At 43.7% G+C, this 22,062-nt stretch overlaps 1 long non-coding RNA gene across 2 annotated transcripts in view; it reads right to left on the bottom strand.

Annotated features, from left to right (window-relative positions):
* LOC142870047 (uncharacterized) overlaps positions 1–22,062 on the bottom strand; it is a 100,769-nt gene that overhangs the window by 40,846 nt on the left and 37,861 nt on the right. For both annotated transcript variants that reach the window (XR_012918574.1, XR_012918575.1), the window contains 2 exons: positions 11,378–11,502; positions 3,046–3,134 (listed from right to left, as the gene is read on the bottom strand). This is a non-coding gene — a long non-coding RNA (uncharacterized LOC142870047). The remainder of the gene's footprint in view (positions 1–3,045; positions 3,135–11,377; positions 11,503–22,062) is intronic.

The raw sequence follows: 22,062 nt of genomic DNA, 5'->3' as shown, positions 1-22,062 counted from the left end.
GGTGGATCCAACAGAACTCCAATAGAAAACCTCAACCTCACCGGCTTGAAAAATCAGAAGACAAAGTTAAAGATAATCATAACCACTGGAAATCCCAGAAAGAACAGAATCAGAAAGGATAACCACAATTTCTTTCTTTAAACTCGGCCCAAATCTCTGGCTAACACCTGGAGTACATGTACACAGGGCAGACCCTAGCTAAGAACATGAGCCTCGAATACCTAAGGGATAATATCAAAATGCATAACATATATGTAATTGGAATCCCAGAAGAAGAAGAAAAAGACAATGTAGCATAAATAGTTAATAAATAATTGCCGAAATTTTTCCAAATTTAGTGAAAGACATAAATTTATAGACTCAAGAAACTCAGTGATCCATGAAATGACATCAATTGTGTAGGGTTCAAACTGCTGAATGTGAAAGATAAAGAGAAAATCTGGAAAGCAACCAGAGAAAAATACATGCAATATACAGCTGAACAGTGATTCTAAATATCACTGGCTCCTCATTGGAAACTAGGAAGGCAAGAGACACTGGTAAGACACTTCAAGTGCTAGAACAAAAAACTGTCAACCAAGAATTCCACATCCAATGAAAATACACTTTAAGAATGAAAGCATATACATACATAATGAGTGTGGTGTGCACCAACTGGGGGATGGACACGCTTGAAGCTCTGACTCAAGGGGGAGAAGCAAGGACAATATATGTAACCTTAACATTTGTACCCCCATAATATGCTGAAAAAAATAAATAAATAGAAAGAATGAAGGCAAAATCATAACATTTTCAGCTTAAAGGAAATAATTGCCAACTGGGAAGTCTACACCAGTAAATATATTCCTCAAGAATGAGAGTGAAACAAAGATATTTTAAGACAAAGAAAAATTAAGATAATTTATTACCAGCAGATCCATACTAAAGGAAATTCTAAAGAGAGTTCTTCAAGAAAAAGAAAAGGATCTGAAATGAAGCTCAGAGATGCAGAAAGGGTAAGTATAGTAGGTAAACCTAAACGAACATACAATGTAAAAACAATAATAATCATGCCATGAGAGTTAAATATGCACAGAATAAATATAAATGACAATAATAACACGAATCATAGAGTCAAGTGAAGTTAAAGTGTTCTAAGACCCTTGAATTGCTTGGGAAGGGGTAAAAGTACTATTTTACATGTAGGATAATCTAACTTGTGCCAACCAGACCCCCCTTCAAGACTTAAGGATCTATTCCCTCAGCTGTCACCTCTCTTTGAGGGTTGCCATCAGCTGAAGAGGGCCACCCTGCCTAAGGACTTGCTCCCTTCCCAAGGCAGCCTGCATCAATGACTGTCAGCATAAGAATGTAAGTGCATGGCCCCCTCACCCAGACTCAAGACAACATGAAAGGCCCGTCCCAGCTTCAGAGGTCCCCTGGAGAGAGTTTTAGTCTTTTGTTGTAATTACAGCACAACCTAACATCTCAAACTTGCCAACCTGCTTCCTTTCCTTCCTTTCCTCCAGTGTTAAGCCAAGAACGTGCCCAAATAAACTTCTGTAACAGTGATCTACGTCTCAGAGTCTGTCTCCTGGGCAGCCCAACCTGAAACGTTATGTTAGACTTTCATAAGTCAAGGAGGTATGTTTAAATTCTAGGGTAACCTCTGAAAGAGTAGGAAAACAAAATGTAAAATTAACAAAACTAAAAGAGGAGATAAATAGAATAATAAAAAATAATTCATCCAAAAGAAGGAATATAGAACAGGTAGGACAAACAGAAAAGAACAAATTAGCTAGATGACTGCTAAAATTATGAAAATGTATTCAACCATTAGTATTCAGAGAAATGCAAATTAAAGCAATACAATTATTCATTCACCAGATTTGGAAAAATGTAAAGAATGGTACCATCTATTACTGGCAAGGATTCCAGGTTATGGGCACTTTCATATATTGCTAGTGGGAATATGAATTGTTACCATTTGCAAAAGTAACCTGGTAATATATATTTAAAATAAATATCCATTGACCCTTAATAGCATACACTGATTGACTATTCACAAAAATTGTTTCTCCTTCTTCTAGACACACCTACACTACATTTCTCAGACTCCTTTGCAGCAGGTGACTGAGTCCTAGCTTAGGTATGACATTGGAGTCACTTGAGGGTAGCAAAGCCCCTGCAGCCTGAACCTCTGAATGACTATGTGGAGCACAGACCCCCCTGAGTAGCTGAAACTAACTTGGACTCTTTTACTTTTTTTGCATTTGAAATATTATATATTCCAGGATCTATTTGTTATAGCAGTGAGCTCACTCTAACCAATATATTCTTTGACCCACCAATATCATTCACAGGCATCTGTCTTCAAAGGTAAAAGTAACAGTACAGAAGACTCTATGTGTAAGGAAACGTACAAGTGGAAAAACTGTAAACAACCTGAACTTCCACCAACAAGGGAAGAGGTGAATAAATTATAATGCATCCATACTAAGGAATATTATGCAGTTATTATGAGTTATCTCTGTGCATACTGTCCTGGAGAGACTACCATCATAGTTTAGGTGGGTAAAAATCAAGCTGATATAAATGTTTAATGAAATTTCATTTTTGTAAGAAAAGAAAAATTGGCCCCCCAAAATGACATATATATGTTTGTATATATTTGCATGAGGATGGAGGAAGGTATACAAAAATATGAATCAAGTTTTTAACAATTAGTTATCTCAGGGGGGTAAGAATAAGAGAATATGGGGTATAAGAAAGGAAAAAAAAAGACTAACAGGATGGAAGCACACCTCAGTGTAATATTGAATGGAAATGTAGAATATGAAATTGGATCATAAAATATTGAATCAAATATGTAAATATTGAATATGTATGTAGACAAGGATGAGAAGGCAATGTCAACTTATGTAAAAGTCAGTTTTTATCTTACATGTTAATATTTTAATATTACTTTTATAATTTTAAAAAATTGGAAAATAAAAGGAAGAGGCTTAGCCCCTACCTGGATTGGGCCTTTTATGCCACATAAATAACATTTTTAAACTTACCAACCTGGATTTGGGGATGTGCACTTGTGCTGGGGTTGTGTGATTGTTTCCTTGAGCCCAAAGCACCATGTCACTGTGAGGGTAGAATTTTTCCTGGAAAAAAAAATGCATATTCCCTTTGTCAAGCTTCCCCAGTAGAATTCAAATCTGGAATAGGGAATGAGGACACAAGAGGCAAGGCTTAGCTTCTTAAGCTTTAATGTTCTTACAAATCTCCTAAAAAATCTTACTAAAATACAGCTTATATTTCAATAGGTCTCCACCAGGGCCTGAGATTCTGCATTTCTTGTGATTTCCCGGGTGATGCTGGTGCTGCGAGCCCTTGGACCACACTTTGCACAGCCCAGGGACTGGTTAGTGTGAGGGAAACCTTTCTACTCTCTCTGGGGCCAGAGCATGGCGTGAGGGGTGGCAGGGGAGGTAGTTAAGCTGCCCCAGGAATAAGGCGGGCACCCGTCTGCTCCCGCTCTGCACGCAGGCCTGAACCACGCCACAGTGGCAAGCTGCTGTGCACGAGCACGTCCCCTCCCTGGTCCTCGGACCTTCCGTGGGTCTCACTATGTCCCAGTGTCTGCTGGACTGTCAGGAATTATAGGGGATGACCCCTGGAGGAACTGAGCCCATGCTTGAGATGAAGCAGGCAGTGGTAAAAGCCGGGTCTGTTTCCCCAGAGGTCAAGGTGGTGGCTTCAGCGGGAGACAGCTCTGGCCGGGTGGACTCATGAAGAAGGGAAGCTCCTGAGAGGTACCGTGTGGGAAAGAAGAATGGAAGCCCTGTTTCTAAACAGGGCAGCCCTGTTTCTAAACAGGGCAGCAGCAGCATTCTGGCGTATCAGCCAAATAACAAAAGAACACAGTCAAAGTGACTTAAACAATAAAAGGGTTTATCTTCTCATATGACAAGTCTGGAAGTCCAGCAGTTTTGAGGTCAGTTGGTTCCCAATCAATCCAGTGACACTATCAAGGGCCCAGGTTCCTTCCGTCTTTCTGCTCTGCTCTCCCAGGCATGTTGACTACTGCTCTCCGGCCTGTCCCTTCATGGTGGCCAGATGACTGTGGACATTATAAACACTATAGGTTCACATGTAAGAAAGGACATCCCTTCTTTGTATCCCTTTATGAAAGCAAAAGATAACTTTCCCAGAAGCAGCCCCACCCTCCAGTTCTCCTTGCAATTCAGGAGCCCAAATTGCACTACTGGCCATATGCCTACAGTAAGCACTGAAATGGGAAGCAAGACGCTGTGGCTTGGCTTAGAACAATAAGATGACCCCTCTAAATTGGGTCTGAGCTCCCTGAAGTACGTTTCTGCCTCACACCCAAACAAAACTGTGTGGTCTGTGAGCAGGAAACTTCCTGGATTGGGGATATGTATTAAGGTTGGGGCTGAATGGGGGAACAACTGTGGGGCAGCAAACAGTGGCGTCTTCCATCCTTGAAAACGCCCATAAGTAGATGGAGGGTACTTTGAGGGGTGTTATTTTCCATCAGTAAAGGTGGTAGGTGTTCAAGATATCCTCATGCAGTTCATGTATCAACTCTACAAGTCAAAGGAAAAGAAAAGTCAAGGAAACGGAGATGAAGTTTTGCCAAGTGCTATAAAATTCCAAAGAAAGGGCCCCACATGAACTATGCACATCCCTACTGCCCTGTTTTCACCTGTGCAGTGTGAGCTGCCTCACCCCTACACAGACGCACACACACAAACACACACACAGCACACCCTCTTGTCTTCTAGCCTACAGCATGTTTAGTATGTCACACCTCAGAAACTTCTCTAGCTAGTCCAGCCTACAACAATTTCTCCATTCTCTGTATTCCTTGAGCATTTGCGTCTATATCACCCAATCTGTCATTTAGCCACAGTATGCATTTGCTGGAGCTATTAGTTTATATACATGATTATAACAGGATGTTAGAATGGAACTCTTTCTGTCTCAGTTTCCTCAGGAGCACTTAGAAAAGAGATGCCAGCTATTCCCAGCTTCCAAAGCAAGATGTTTAACCATCTATGCAAGAATTGTAAAGAAAAGGTCTGACATTTTCTGAACATTCTCACCACAAAGAAATGATAAGTGTTTGAGGTGGTTGGTGCAAAAGTAATTGTGGATTCAGACTGTGAATATTCAATCATTATAACTAGGCTCAAACACATCTTTCTCAATCAAAATAGGAACCATTACAATCAACACACTTTTGCCAATGAGAAATAAGTTTGTTTATTCCCGTTGCATAAAAATGCATGCTTCGGGATTCAACAAACTCTTGTAAAGTGTTTTCTGCATCCTACTGGTTGTGGTTGTCGAGATGCTTGAAGAAGTGATAGTCACTTGGTGAGAGGTCAGGTGAATATGGTGGATAAGGCAAAACTTCATAGCCCAATTCGCTCAACTTTTGAAGTGTTGGTTGTGCTACATGAGGTTGGGTGCTGTCGTGAAGAAGAATTGGATCCTTTCTGTTGAACAATGCCGGCTGCAGGTGTTGCAGTTTTCGGTGCATCTCGTTGATTTGCTGAGCATACTTCTCAGGGGTAATGGTTTTGCTGGGCTTCAGAAAGCTGCAGTGGATCAGACCAGCAGCAGACCACCAAACAGTGACCACGATCTCTTTTTGGAGCAAGTCTGGCTTTGGGAAGTGATTTAGAGATTCTTCTCGGTCCAGCCACTGAGCTGGTTATCACCCGGTTGTTCTTATAAAATCCACTTTTTGTCACTCGTCACAATCCAATGAAAAAATGGTTCATTGTTGCATACAATAAGAGAAGAGGAAATAAGAGAATATGATACTTCAAAATGATGATTTTTTTGATTATCGGTCAGCTCATGAGGCACCCACATCTCGAGCTTCTTCACCATTACAATTTGCTTCAAATGCCCAGCCACCATAGAATGGTCGAGGTTGACTTCTTTGGCAACTTCTCATATAGTTGTAAGAGGATAAGCTTCAATGCTTGCTCTCGATTGGTCATTGTCATCTTCTGATGGCCAGCCACTGCGCTGCTCATCTTCAAGGCTCTCATCCCCTTTGCAAAACTTGTTGAACCACCACTGCACTGTACGTTTGTTAGCAGTTCCTGGGCCAGATGTGTTGTTCATGTTGAGAGTTGTCTCTGCTGCTTTAGGACCCATTTTGAACTTAAATAAGAAAATGGCTTAAATGTGTTTTTTGTCAAACATTATTTTTCCGTAGTCTAAAATAAATATAAAATAAACAGCAAGTAATAAGTCATTAGCAAAATAAATAAATCAAGAAAATCACATTAAAATGATGTATAACATAATAACAGTTAAGAATGTCCTCCAATATCAAAAGGCAAATTTCAACAATGCTAAATCCACAATTACTTTTGCACCAACCTAATACCTTAATTTGGTTATTACACAATGTATGTGTTTCAAAACATCATATTGTACCCTAGAAATATGTACAATTATTATGTCAATTAAAAACAAAATAAAACTTCTAAAAAAAAGAAAAGTTCTGACAGTTTCATAACCATCATCCTCAATAGCAGGAAAGGTTGGAATTGAGGAACTGGAAAATAGAGGCTTGCGTTTCCCTACTTGTGTGTGTTCTGTCTCAACACCCACCTACAGGGTTGGATTCAACTGCAAGGGAAAGCAAACACAAAACAATGACTTCTCAAAGGTAGAACTGAATTTCCCCGTTGTGTAAATACCTAAATTAATGGTTCGGGGCTGTTATGGCGAATTTATCCACATTCCTACCTGTGGGAGAGTTAAAAGGGAAGGAGAAAGGCACAAGTCCTTTCGAGGACTTTCCTGAAAGCTGTACACACATACTCTTTATATCCCATTGGCCAGAACTTAGTGATAACTAAGTGATAACTAACCCTAGTCACAAGGGAGACTGGAAAATGTAGTCTTCCTTCTGGGACGCCATAAACACAGCTAAAAACCTAAGACGATATTGCTATGGAAGAAGAGAAGAACTTTTAGAAAACTAGGTGTTTCTTCCACAATCTACTCCTTTAACCCTAAAAATATCAATGTTTACTCTTCTTAACCACTTCAGTACCAGCATCGACTATAGTCGACAGCCACAGATGAACGCGCACAGCCCAGCGTCGACTTTAGCTGACAGCTATGATATGACTTTTCCAATTTTTCATTTATCAAAATAAAATTGTGAACATTTAAAAATAACATAATGAAAATGCATATGTTGCCTATTCTGATTTACATTACAAATAAAGCTGCCTGTAAAGTAAAACGAGCTTTCAGTGCTTTAAAGCTTTCCTCATCACACAAGAGCAAAACGGATTTGTCGTCAATGCACAGCACACACTATAGTGTGGACTGTGAGTGCCGGCTGTGGGCAAGGTTTCATGGCTGGCCAGTAAGCGCCATATCGAAGTGGTTAAAATACATTGAACATACCCATCCCCTCCATAAAAGAAGAAAATGACCCAAGCTGTACCTGCATTCAGCTTAAAGCCAGAGTGTATGAGTGGTGCTAAGTTCTCTCCACCCAAATGTAGCTCTTAAGGGTCAGGTGAACTACAGACTAAGAGTAAATTATCTTGCCATCACACACCTAGAATAAAAATGGTAGAGAAGAAACAAGGTAACAGCAATTTCTAAAAACTCCCTCTTGGAAACAAGGAGAATAGGGAATGCCTAGAAGTTACTGGTCCCTAACTATTGTCACATCCCACTGGGCAGGAATAGCAAGGACTCCCTTCCTTGAGAGTGAAGTCGGTTCCTTGGCTGGACCCTCTGGCAGCCTCATCATCCCCCTTTCTGAGAATAATTCCCTTTTCCATTAGCCCTGGATTTTCCGTCTAGAATTTTCTTCCCTTTCCATCATGCTCTTCCCCACATCTGAAACGAGCCTTGGAGACACACACAGCCCCTTTCACTCCATTTCCCTGCTAATGCACTCTGGAACACAGGCATTACTGGGGAGACTGTGGTCACGGGCTTTTTCCCCAACATAATTCTCTGAAAAGTTTAGTAGACTTTCAGTCTATTTGTTTCTACCTGTGAAAATCCACAGCCAGCAATCTCATCTAGGCAGAGCTTTTAAGCCTAATGTCTTAGGCCTTTTACTCACTGGCCTGTGTTCTGGCCATCCCCGTCTCTGTCAACAGAGCGGCAACCGACACAGTGGGTTCTGATTTTTGCAGCCAGCTAAGCTGATTCCCGCTGTATGGCAGAGAACCCTTACAGGAAGTTGCTTGAAGAAGGTTTGGGGCCACAGTGCTATATCTTAACAAAGCTGCCACTTGGCAGTCACCTTTTAGGACTGCTTCAATTTGGGGTTCAGAAACAGCTTATTCAACACTTCAAACACCCCAAATTGATAGGCTTTCAGTCCAATCAGAGTGTAGGCTGCAGCACAGAGCTCCTCCCTTAGCAAAGCTATATTTCCTTCCACATCTGCTTGCAGACTAGCTAGCTCTTGGCTGAATTCAACTCTCTCTAATGGGACTTTGCTGAAAGCAGCAAGAAGCAGCCAACCACACCGGCATTCGGACCATTTTCCTACCATTTCCACGCACACATGGTCTGTCTTCCAAGGTACAGCAGATGCAATTTGACCAAATTTTTTGCCACCATCTAACAGTTGTCACCACCTTTCTCATCTGCAAACTTCAGCCTTGCAGCCTACCATCTGCCTATGCTTATGCTTGGCACCCCATTTCAGGACAAAATTCTGAATTTATTAGGATCAGGTCCAGTTGTGTCAGACAACCCATAATAATAGTGGGTTTTAAAAGATGGACGTTCATTTCTCTCTTGCGTGCAAGTTTCAGTAGTCAGTCTATGTGTGACTCAGCCTCCTGCTCATTGCTCAACCTCCGTGACAGGCCACTTCCACCCATGGGACCAAGATGGCACTTCCAGCCCAGCCTACTGCATTCTGCCAGCAGAAGATGGGGACCAGGAACAGGGCACACCCTCTCCTTTTAGAACTTTTTGCTGGAAGTTTGCCTGCACTACCTCTACTCTATATGGCTTTGATCAGAAGTTAGTCACATGGCCGTGTCTAGCTGCAAGGGCAACTGAGAAATGCAGTCTCTATTGTGAGAAGCCACATTTGCTGCTAAAAGTCACCCTATCATTGTAGAGAAAAGTGGAACAAGTTTGGAGGGGACGACTAGCTTTTCTGCCAAAGTGGTGCTTCTCCTCACCTCAAGCCTAGTGAAAAGAGCTTCACGGAGACAGAACAGAGTTTGTCCAGTGTCCCCTGAAGCAGAGGCTGGTGCCAGAACGCTGCCCAGGCAGGCCTGAGGGGAAGGGTTGGCTGGCAGATCAGAAAGTGGGGAGGGGGAGGGGCCCCTGTGTGACTGAGAATGAGCCAGCCTGGCATCATCTTAGAGGGGCTTTGTCTAGGACAACCTCCTGAGGAGCTGCGGAGACCCCAGCAGTCTCTCTGTGTGAGTCAGATTGCTGGAGAACCAGGAAACGGTGGAGAAGAGGTTCCCAGAGATGGCGGGCAGCCTCTGAAGAGCACACGAATGCTCGTTCCTGCCCCCAAAGGGAATCAGCTTCAAACGTCTGCCATAGCCAGAAACAGCCCTGTCAGGTGGCCTCGACGCCAGTCACGTTAGACCCACCCGGCACCTATCTGTCCTCCCTCCCCCACCACCCACCTCCAACCCCAGAGCGGTCAGCAACGTTGGAGAGCAAGCTGGCAGGGAGGAAAACACCTGTAAGGTGGGGTAGGAAGTAGAAGTTTCTGGTGCCTTCCTCCCAACTCACCATCTCGGGCTAGAGAAAGAGAAGAGGGGAGGCTCTAGCTCTAAATGAAAGTTGAAGTGTTCATTATTTATCTGGAACTGCACATTTCATTTCCATGGTTCTCAACACTGGCTGCCCACTGGGATCGCCTGAGGAGCTTTTAAAATTACTGATGTCTGGGCCTCGTCCCCAGAGATGCTCATCTCATTGGTCTTGGGGGCAGCCTGGGCATCAATATTTTTTAAAAGATGACCAGGTGATTCTGGTGAGCAGCCAGGGTTGAAAACCCCATGTTTGTTAACAAAGGATCATGGAGCGACCAGGAAAGTGACAGAACATTCCCTAGGTCCCACCTGGGGAGTGGAGAACAAGCCACACAGCCCAAGCTGAGAGGGAAATGATGACAGCATTTACAGCTGCACCTGTAGGGACACTTACTTCCAGCCTAACAATTGCATAAGCCCTGCCCCCTTCAGAAAGAGCAGAAGCCTCTTTAGCACAGGTGTCCTGACTTACGGTTCTCTGGAGTCTCCACACCGCCTACTTGCTAGACCCATGGCAAGAGCTAAATTCATAGTTGTTGCCCTGTTGTTAATCACTTTCCCTTCAAGCTACAATAGATTGGAGGGTCCTTTCAGATGCATAAGGCAAACTAAGATGACTCCATGAGAGTCGTAAACTATATCTTGAAACCAATGAAGAAGATATATATAAAAAAAAAAGTACATAAGATATAGTCACTATGAGCCAAGGGCTCACACCTGTAATCCCAGCATTTGGGAGGCCAAGGTGGGAGGATTACTTGAGGCCAGGAGTTGGAGACCAGCCTGGGCAAGATAGCAAGACTTGTCTCTACAAATAAATTTGAAAAAAAAAAAAATAGCTGAGTGTGGTGGTGCCCATTTGTTGTCCTAGCTACTCAGAAGGCTGAGGAAGGATTGATTGCTTGAGCCCAGGAGTTCAAGGCTGCAGTAAGCTATGATCAGGCCACTGTACTCTACCTTGGGCAAGAGAATGAGAGCCTGTGTTTAAAAAAAAAAAAAAAGTACATATATGTATATAGATTTTGTGTGTGTATATATATAGTTATTATGAAGTAGCTGGAAATTTTTGGTCAACCTATCACCAAATTCTATGGCTCAGATTTGATCTCTATATTGAAATTGTCTTACAATTGAGCAAATTGTTGTCTTACTGACATACGGGTAGGTCTTCTGGAAGGCCAAAATAGCCAACATTGTGGTGCAGCTCTAAGGAGTAGGCTTTGGTGTCTACAAATGCCTGAAGCCTACCCAGTTTAGTGAAGCTGATCCAGGTGGTTAGGTCAGAACACATCCTTCCATCACTCCCTCATCCCTGCCTCTCCCAACCTGACCCTGAAGAACAGCTTTACTACTCACACTCTCACCATGACCACCTCCTCAGTCCTGGGGAACCCTGCTCCAATACAAACGCAGGATATAGGAAAGAAGCCAAGGACCTGCAAAGCCACCAGGTCAGCTCCAGGAGCAGCTTAATCCGTCCACCCAAAGATGTCATGTCCCAGAGCAGAAGCCTCCCGCACCAGGATCCCACTGGAGACGCCTGTCAAAATGCCCCTGATTCCCCCAAGCCCATACTTATTGCTCACCTCCATCAAACAGACAGGAGCCGACTGTCAAATGCAGCGTGCGCCAAGACTCGACACTTGAGAAATGGCCCTTTCCTGTGAATGGATCCCGAAGCTTCGTATCAAGAGGGCACCCTTTCCATAATCTAAAAAGCAAAAGCAAATAATCTTAAGCTCATTCTGGTATCAAAATTGGCCTTCTCCATCACCAGCTGCTGTCTTTTGTCTGATTCAGGGACATTTTTTACCTAGAAATAAAATGTGCTTGACCACGATCCCAAGCTCAGACAGAAGACTGCTTAAACTGCGTTTCATGAAAAGAGCCTCTGATCCCAGTATATCTTTCTAGACTTTTCCCAGCAGGGGAAGCATGCCCATGAAAGGTAAGTTCAACTAAAGATGAGATTCCCTGTTGAGTCAGATGTGACAAGCTTTAACCCCACCACACCATGTCATCCCCAGGAAAGTCAACTACCTGCCAAAGGGATCAATAAAAAAGATCCCCTACAGCTGCAGAGCTGTGGCAATGTCCGTATCTTCCCCTTTGGAAGCGCTCACTGTACCTTCCGGCCTGGGTAGTTCAACCGCACCAAGCCATGAGCCCCAGTCTTTGGTTTTAATCAGGATTAAACACTGGAACGCTCAACAAGTGAAGCATTCAATGACGACGATAACGAGTGGCCCATTAAAGGTAATTTTTTTTTTAAGTTAATGAGCTCTCCCCAAAGAACGGCCGCATACTGTACTGAAAAATGTCCATAGGACGCACTGCACTTTCTCGTTATTTATTTAACTTTATGTGGATGCCATAAAACTTCTTTATTTGCTTTCAGTTAGCCCATAGGTTTTGACAAGATAAATTTTTATTTAGGTCTTTGCCCGGCTACAATCAGAAACAGGAGACCCGCTTTCCAAAGCTGGCTGATAGATGGATTAATCAAAGTACTCCCCACCCTGCTTTCCTTCCAGCAACCACAGGGATCAACAGACGGAGTTTTTCCTTAATTAAAGAAACTCAGCAACAAGGTGATTTATCGATGATGAATCTTGCAGGCCCTTTTCATGGTGCGGTTACTGTTGGCCACTGTTTGAAATTTACCAACATAAATAAAGCCTCTCCATGACTAAACAAAGTTAAAGTAGCAATAAATTGAGCCTGCCATGTACTCTGGGCTAGATCTGAAGCCAACATAAATACCAGAATGCCTTGGCTGTGACATGCTTGACACAATGACATCATGCACTCCAAAACAGAGCAGCCCAGCCCCACCTAAAACCTAATACAATTCCCCTAAATGAATCAAATTGCAATGGTCTAGACTCGGCTGCACTGAGTGTTCAACTGCTGGCTTCCTTGCCCTCTGCTGTCGAGCGAGCACATTAAAAAATAATCTATACGCTGATCTAAATTTTGCTTTTCCTGCATGATTAAACTTTGGCAGGAGTAAATCTCTGTTATTCTCACTCCCCAGGAATGCTTGGAAAGTTACTAAAGACTCAGGATTTCTCAGCTTAAGGTCCAGCCGCCGCCGTGATGTGATCCAGTGGCCCGCCTGCTGCTACCCTATTACTACTAGTACTATTGCTACTAATACTATTACTGCCATTACTACTGCTACTAATACTATTACTATTGCTACTATTACTGGTGCTAAAATGGGGGTGGGGGGCAGGACTCTGCTCACATAAAAAAGCGGCTCAGAGCTGGCTTCTCCCCCAAGGGACTTGCTTTCCCCACATCTAGCAACAGGCTGTAATGAAATGCCTTCATGAAACAAGAAAGTCAGCTAAACAGGGGCTCAGCAGCCCCCAGCCCTATTTCTACTAAGAGATGAAAGAGGGAAGAAACCTTTCAGAATGCTCACACAGGACAGCGAATTAAAAATGGAGAAAATCTAATAACTAATTGGTGAAACCATAAAAGCTGCCATAAAAGACATTTTCCTTAAACTACTTTACACAGGGCTGTATAATTTTATGTCACTTTTTATTTATGTTGCTGTAATGAAAGCTGTTCTGGGAGCTGAGGAGCTTGGGAAGAAAGAAATTGAACTATTTTTAAGAAGGAGTGGGGAAAGTCCATCTACAGAGCTTCAAACAAGATTTTTTCTGAAATATAGAGGGATTGGGGAGGAGAACAAGTTTACTTCTAAAAGCCTCTGAGCAAAAATTGTTGCAATGAGCATCTTTCTTCTAGCACCATCCTCTCCACCCTCAAGACCTTAATTATGTAACATTCATAAAGTGGGTTCAACAGTGTTTCACAAAACCAGGGTGTAAGTTAGGCAGACAGACCCATGCCATTTAAACTAATCTTGTGAAACTTGATTTTTATTGTGTGAAATATGCAATGAAGCATTATTTGGGCTTCTAGAAATATCCCATTTTTAACAAGATATTGATGCATTTTCAAAGCTCCATAAGACACCACAATACCACATTCAAGGACTCTAGGAAAGAACTGTGTATTATGACCCAGACGTTCAGACAAATTCTTTTCCCTTCCCTATGTGTACATGACAATTTAGAGGATGTTACACCATCAGGGTTGGGGCAGAGAATAAGTTGCAATAAATAAAACTTTAGATAAATTATAAATAAAAGACATTTAAAATTGTATATGCTCAAATGGAGGAATATAAGGGCAGCTTTGGGGGGGGGGTGCTGATGATGTTCTATTTCTTGACCTGGGCCCCATGCTACAACGTGTTGCGTTTGTTAAAATTCATTGTACACTTATGATGTGTGCTGTTTTCTCTACATATATTATACTTTAATGAAAAGTCTAAAAAATAGCATATATTCAGATGAGTCTCTTAAAAGAGAAGCAAAGAGTAGGTAACATTCATGTGAAAACACAGAGGCCCTGTATGATTTTCCCAAGGAAAAACGTAGATCACCCCTTAAAATGCAGGGGCCTTCTGAACTCTGGCTAACTTTCAAAGCAAGATGAGGTTGTTTTTAGAAACAATTTGCCTTCTATTTAACAATGAAATCCAATTCAGCCTCGAATATTAGAAAGCGAAACATATATACAACTCGGAGGGACCGTGGCAGTATCGCACAGATAGGGCATTATTTAGGTGGGCTCGACAGTCAAGGCCACTCTACACCATTACGGACCAGACTAAACAAACCTGACCTGCAGGGTGACCCTCCAAGGATCCCAAAAGATTGCAAACTCCAAAAAGGCTGCCCTGACCAGACTTTATAGCCTGGTAATGGCATGCAAACGACACTCCGTCTCTGTCACACAGCCAAAGGTTGGTGTTGTATATGAGAACAATTTCCTCAAGAATTCAGAGGAAAATGTGATACTTTGCCTTTTATGTACGGGGCTCACAACAGCAAGTGTATTTACTAGTTGGGGGACACCCAAGCCTCCTGACGAATGCCCCATCGAGTCACTCTGCCCGATCAAGTGGCGGCAGCAGGGATGCCAGATGCAAGAGGCAGGGAGAGCCCCCTCTCACAGCTCGGGAAAGGCTTCACTCACAGGGTATTTTAAAAGCTGGAACCGTGTCTAGGAAAACATCACTGAGATTCAGAGTCACTCTTCTCTGGAAGGCAGGTTTTCACTCACCCGCTCTCCCGGCTCCCCCTCGCTACCCTCAACACAGGCGTAATTCTTGCCTGGGGCTGCCCCGTGCACTGAGGTCCTGGCTGCATCTGTAATTCATTCTTGCTCACCCAGAAAATGTTGGCAGTGGGCAGCCCTGCGTCCAGCTCCTCCAGGGGCCGGTTTTCACATGTTCCTAGGACATACTCTACACCCCACCCAGGACAAGTCCCGTCCGCCCCGCTGGGAGCCAGGGACTCCCAACAGCCTTCAGCAAGAAGTTGGCTGCGAAAGAGGACACGTTTGCTGCTCGGGGAGGGAAGGGAAGGCGAGGGCAGAAAAGGAAAATGCAAAATGAGCAGAAGCCATGACTATGTGCTCTGATGAGGAGAATGAGATTTGGGGACAACTTCAAATTCAAGTGTCACCAGGATTCATCCGGAACCTTTCACTTTCCCGACGTCTTCTTTCAGAAAACAGGTCAGGGGCCTGATACTCATCGCATGCCGAGGGCTGCCACCCAGAGGCCTGTTCAGCCCCAGGGCAGGGGCGTAGGTCCCTGCCTTCAGACTTCCTGGGCGTCCTCCCTCTGACCCATCTGAAGGTGGGTCCCTCCCGGGACCATCCACAGTGTATTCAGGGCCTGGTCCTCGCCAAGAGCAAACTGTGCCCGTGATCGTGAGAACAAGACATAAACCCCATCCTGGACACGGAAAGGCCACTCACAACCTCTTTTAAAAAGCCTCTTTACCCCTCTGTAGGATACAGAATTTGGCTTTGATCTATCAACTTTTTCAGATGACTCCTGGCCCCATGTAAGTTCAAACAAGACATTCCCTTCTGCCTGTCGCGCGGCACATTTCTGTCACTGGGCGAGAGGAGCCCTTGTTTCCAGGTAGACGGCGAGCTCCGCGCTGGCTGGAGATGGCAGATGTGTGGCACCGGTGTTGGGAACCTCTGGTGCATCTTGACTTTTTCCATCCTTAAAACAAGAATCTTGCTTTCAACGGATAAAGAGAAAACTAACGTGGCTTCCAGGTGAAGCGTGAAGATGCAGCCTGGCCAAGAAGAGAAAGCAGCCGACGGGAAGTCCGGGGACAGCGGTCTCCTCCCTGCCCTGGACAGGGGGAGGAGGCCTAGTTCAAAGCAGCCGGGCACTCAGCAGTCCGGCCAGGCCTCACGATGACCAAGGCCTCCCGCTGGGAGGCACCACCAGGGGCCTGGGGGATTCAGGCACCTCCCCAAAAGGAGAGGAAATTGCTCCTTCCTAAGCACTAACAGGCCCTCGCGGCTCCCTGCTCCGGTTTCTGTATACGTTCCACCAGAAACCAGAAACGAGGCGAGGCGGAGAGGCCCCACAGCCGGGCCAGGGGCTCACATCCTGCGGCAGCAGCGTCCCCTTTCATCTCTGCCAGAGTCACTTCCCAAATGACCCCTGGCCCCGCGTAAGTTTAAACAAGGCAAGGCGCTGCTCTCAGCCCGAACCCACGGCACGATTCGGCCCTTCCATGCAAGGGGCCTTTATTCCACCCACCCCCTTCTGCCCTTTAATCCCCTCCCGGGGAATTCAGTTATGCAGGTCGCTGGAGACGGGACCACAGGCTGGGCCTCTACAAGCTGCTAATTGAAAACCTTGTCAGAAGTGGGAGGAAGAGGCAGAGGGGGAAAAACAACAACCTTTGACAGGCGCCCTCTCATTATGAACAGCAGCACACCCTCCCAGAGGGGCGGCCTTGCTCCAGCGGCCGCACAGGAAGCCTTCCTCCCAGACTTGAGGACAGACGCTCTGGGAGACAGAGCCTGACAAGTCTAAAAGACTGCACGCACGCAGCTAAAGGGGCTGCCTGGGTCAAGGCCTGGCCCTGCTACTCTCAGCTGTGTGATCTTGGGCAAGTGACTCAACCCCTCTGGGCCTGAGTTTCTTCCCCTAAAAAACAGGTAAGAATTGTATCTAGTTCATAGGGTCATTGCAAGGATTAAATGTGATAATAAATATATTAATATAAGCATTTTATAGAACGGCTGGCACAGTATTAGCTAACTTTTAATATTTTGCTCTTGTTTATAACAATAATTCCCCCCTTGCCAAATTGGAGAATGACCAGGGAGGGATAGGGGAAAGAGGGCTGAGACTGCTGTTCTATCTCCGTTTCATAAGTAAATCCAGTGAAGCCTTCCAAAGAGAAAGAGACAAGGCTACAAGCCTGTGTTAAGCTGGAGAAAGGAAGGTGGTGAGACTTCAGTGGAGGAGAGAATGCAGAGAGAATAGGGAAAGAAGGCGCGGAAGCTAATATTTTCCAGTCACCTATGATGTGGCAGGCACCGTTCGGGCGCTTCTGTGCAATGTCTGAACAACACTGTAAGATAGTTATGACCACTTGCATTTTCCACTCAGAACCTAGGCTCAGAACAGTCAAACAAGCTCCTCCACAGCGCGTGGCCCCTAAACGTGGCATGGACAGTTCTCTTTGATTCCCAAAGCTCTAATCCTATCACCCACATGCTCTGCACTGGGCATTCCTTCCTGCCTTTTCAGAGGGGCAAGCAATCTGCAAGCAGTAGTATTCATCCAGCTCTCAGGACTCGGACAAGTTTTTCTAACACTACATGCACAGAAGGTTCAGATCGGAATATTGGCACCTTTGGTGTCAGAGGTCTTGGACTACCTTCTTTGTTCAGCACGGAAGTTTCCAGCACATACTTTCGCGCCAAGGGTAGGTGGGAATGTGTCTCAAGCAATAAATGGAAGCATTTTAATACTTCCCTGTGAAGAGCTCTGGCCGAGGTGTTAACATCCAGGTTGAGAATATAAAAAGCAGGCTAAACGAAAACACCGCAATTACAATGGTGGTGACTTTATCGGAGACTCCCAAAATCACAAGCAATCATGTGGTATGAAGCACCTACATTACGAAAACTGCGATGATTTTGTACTCCTGATGAAGATAATGACTAATATATTCTGTCAACAGACATGACAGATGTCTGTACATTTTTGGAGGCATATATTTTTAGATGCCGTAACTGTACCTCCAGCTATTTTAACTACTAAATCTTGTTGACACCATGCAATCCGGTAACAAGGAGGCTTATGGAAGGAAAAGGTTAAAATTCCTCTTCCCAGCTGTTTCTCTTCTTTGCATCATTTCTGTCTCATTATTCACTAGGACCCATAAATCTGCCACTCAGATCCCAGACTCAGTGATATGCTACAGGGAAATTGCTGATGTCACTAGGAAACAAAATAAAATTGAACACTGAGTTCACAGCATTCCGCATTCAGAAGTGTCGTGCCCTGCCTGGTGCTCGTTCTAACACTCATACCCTGACTGAAGAACTTCCCCCTGATAAAGGACTTGTGCCTCATTTCCTCTGGCCCGACTCCCCATTTTCCTAACTGGGCGCTGGGAAGGGAGAGGAGGTGGAGAGATTTGCAAGACGGGCTCTAATTTAAGACAAAAGCCATCCCATTAAATCTTAACAGATGTTTCTCAAGTTTAGAAGATTAAGAAAGATTTCAGCATCAAAAATCAAAGAAAATACTCCATGACCTTAAAAAAGGATAAAACACAAAGCTCTAACAAACCCAAAGTCCACTTTGACAGCTGTCTCTGGCAGAATTGACGAAGTGCTATTGATGTTTGGATTAAACCATGCCTCTGTGATCAAGTACTCAAACATGGGATAAAAGACGAATATATTCTTTAATCCTACCCACTAATTTTGTCTAGGCCCTGAAAAGCAATGAGTACTGAACAAATGTTGAAAGTGGCTTCGCTTCTGTTTATTGACAAAGCTATTTTTATTTCATTAATTTGCTACGTATCTTATCAGCATTTAAACTAACACAAGGAAATCCATACAAGGTAGTGAACTCTCCACAAACAGATCGCTGCAACTTCCAAAGCCACTAACGGTAAAATCAATAGACAATGATTCTAGAAAGTAAGGAAGATGTTACAGGAAAATGTAATACAAAAATTGGGTTCTGATTTATTTTTCATTTATCTTTTTTTTTTTTAACTAAACTGTAAAATAGCAATGGGAATTCCAGTTTTCAGCCTGGCAAGTTTTAAAAGAAAAAAAAAATTTTTTTTTAAGGAAAGCGTGAAGAGGCAATTAAGTCATTAATTACTCTCTTTGTCTAGCGATGTCCAACCCATCAAACTTGGCCTCTTCTGTCTTCATCAAAGGTGGAGCTCACTCTACTTTACAATAAGTACCTCTTAATAAGACAATCTCGTGTTTCAAAAGCTGCTCTACAAGGAATTTAGATGAAGATAAATTAAAATAACACTTAGCTGCAGACCCCAGCGTTTGACAGCCACACAGTACCCGCTATCACCCCAGGTCCTCAAAGGAGCAGTGAGAGGTCCCGGGGACAGGGATGTCATAGAGAAACAAGATGCCGCGTGCCCAGGGCAAGGCATCTTGGGGTTTAGTGAAGGAGGAGAGATGAAACTGACATTAGTGCTAAGAACTGAGGACTGTGATCCACACCTCCCTTTAAAGAAGACCAGGAGGGACACCTGGTTCTTTGCAAAAGGACCAGCAAAAATGCCAGAATGTCCTAAAAAAGTAACTGAGGACATGGTATCTAAGGATCAGCCTTAAGACTTCTTGGAGATTGACTTCAAGGAGATTAGCAAAAGGACCAGCAAAAATGCCAGAATGTCCTAAAAAAGTAACTGAGGACATGGTGTCTAAAGATCAGCCTTAAGACTTCTTGGAGATTGACTTCAAGGAGATTAGCTCAGAGGGACGCTCCACCTGATATCCCCCAGCATACTTTTACCCTTCAGCATCCTGAAGGCCCCATCTCCTACACATACCTTCCAGGGATTGACAGTACCCCCATGACAAGACCCCTCTATTGCATTAACTATACTCCTTTAGGGAGCTTAATGAATTTCCTTGAAAAAAATGCTTTTAAAAAATTGACTAAGTACGGCATGTCTTCTGTTTGTTTCCTCATGTCAAGTTTCCCATTGCTGATCTAGAAGGAAGCACGCATTTCACGAGACCTTGAACCAGTTCTCCCCAGTGGGAAGGAGACAGAGCCACGGCACACAAGGCGGTGCACATGCATGCCAGGGATGCACAGGAGCATGCATTTTAATGCTATTTTGGAAGGTTGGACCACGCCTACAAAAGATTTCCCCTTTTCATACCAATTTCCCAAGATCCAACCAAGTTACAGTCTAAGAAACACAATGAGAAGATTCAGCTAAGCATTTGTTGACTTCATCCCCAGATACTCTTCCTACAAGATACTGGAATTACATAAGTACTAGTGTAATAACAACAGCCTTATTTTTGTGTGTTGCTATGGGATTTTGAAAACAAAACAAAGAAAACCACTGATCAGTAATTGTGACAAAACTTCTTAGCCACAGCATTGAGAATAGGGCCTAATTATTCTATAAACACACTTTGATTTGTTTACTTCAACGTCAAATTAACTTCGAATATGTAATAGCAGACACTGATTTGTTACGGTACGCAATGCCGCTGCACGCTGTTCTGGGTACCTTGCGCAAGTCTATCTCCTTTTTGAATAGATTCGTTTGTAAAAGTGTCTCCATAGTACACTCCATGCACTAAACTGTGAACCACATATGTCCTTTATTTAAAAGAAAATTGTTTCCAAGGTGAGGGGTGTGTGTTGGTGATCCCGTGGTTGGCTCACTGTCCTCAGCCTCTTTATGCAATAAAACCAGGCACATTGTTTTTTAAGGTCATGACTACAGAGATAGTCAACAATGTAATAAGAACCTAGGAAAATTAAGAACTACAAGGAAAAGAAGCTTTTCAAATTGTTGGGAAGTCGTCACATCTACAGGAGGCAGGAGGAGGGTAAGAACGGGAGAAATGGCCAAACCCAGAGTGAGGCCTGCTCCAGTCATTTACCAACAAGTATTTCTTGAGTGCTTATTTTATTCTTGTTCCTTTCTTTAACTCTTACATAGAGCTTACTTCTCTAGGCACCTTACAAATATTAGCCCAGTTATTCCTCCTAATAACTCTACGTGGCAGGTACGGTTAGTACCTTCATTTTACAGAAGAGGAAACAGAGGCACAGAGAGGTTAGTAATTTGCCCAAAGTCACACAGCTAGTAAGTAGTAGGATTTGGGATTCAAATCTAGGTCATCTGTCTCCCCAGTTCCCTATGCTACTTCCAACAATCATATATTCCCGACCCTAGCCTGTGCCCTGGAGTTACAACATGTTCCTTCTCTCAAGAAGCTTCTAGCCTAGAAGACAACGACAACACAATACAGTAGAGCTGTGAGAGTATTAATAGCCAGCACGGGGTGGTGCTGGAGGTCTCAGGAGGGATACCCAGCCAATCTTGGAGTGGGTGGGGCGTGGATGGGAGGGTTGGTAAAGACCATTTATATCCACGGCAGAATTTCTTGACCTCACACTATTGACATTGGGGCCAAATAATTCTTTGTTGTGAAGAGCTGTCCTGTGGGTTTAGGCTATTTAGCACCATCCCTGGCCTGTAACCACTAGATGTCAGTAGCATAACTCTCCTCCAGGGCAATGGCCAAAAATGTCTCCCAACATTGCCAAATGTCCCCTGGGCACAAAAATCATCCCTGGTTGAGAACCCTGGCTCCGAAGGAAGTGGTATCCAATCCAGACCCAAACCATGAGTGCTAGTTATCAGGAAAAAAAATTGGAAGAGAATTTCAGGCAGAGGATACAGCACATGCAAAAGGCCCAAAAGAGAGAAGTTGGAAGTTCCTGGAAACTAAAAGTAATTCAGTATGAATGTCTCTTAGAGGTGGATAAAAGGGATCAGAAAAGTGAGTTTAGAGAGGCAGGCAGGGTCATCATAAAAGGCCTCATACTCTCCTTTTGGGAGTTGCTCCTAAACGCAATTGGGAGTTATTAGAGGGAGGATGGCATAATCAGACTCGCATTTTTTTCTTTTGCATAGACAATGAATTAAAGAAGAGCAAGACTGGAGACCAACCAAGACACTGCTATGTTTGCACTTTCTTTATATGTTAATCACTTTTCCTTTTAACTATAAACTTATTTAAAATTAAATGTGTGTTCTTCATATGTAATAAGCTCTTATATATCAATAAGAAAAAAATTATCACACCAAGAGCACAAAGAGCAAAGTTTATA

This window comes from Microcebus murinus, chromosome 3 (genome assembly GCF_040939455.1).
Source record: "Microcebus murinus isolate Inina chromosome 3, M.murinus_Inina_mat1.0, whole genome shotgun sequence".
Taxonomy (NCBI): Eukaryota; Metazoa; Chordata; class Mammalia; order Primates; family Cheirogaleidae; genus Microcebus; species Microcebus murinus.
Note: the sequence above shows the minus strand (reverse complement) of the source record. Positions and strands in the feature narration are given on the sequence as shown.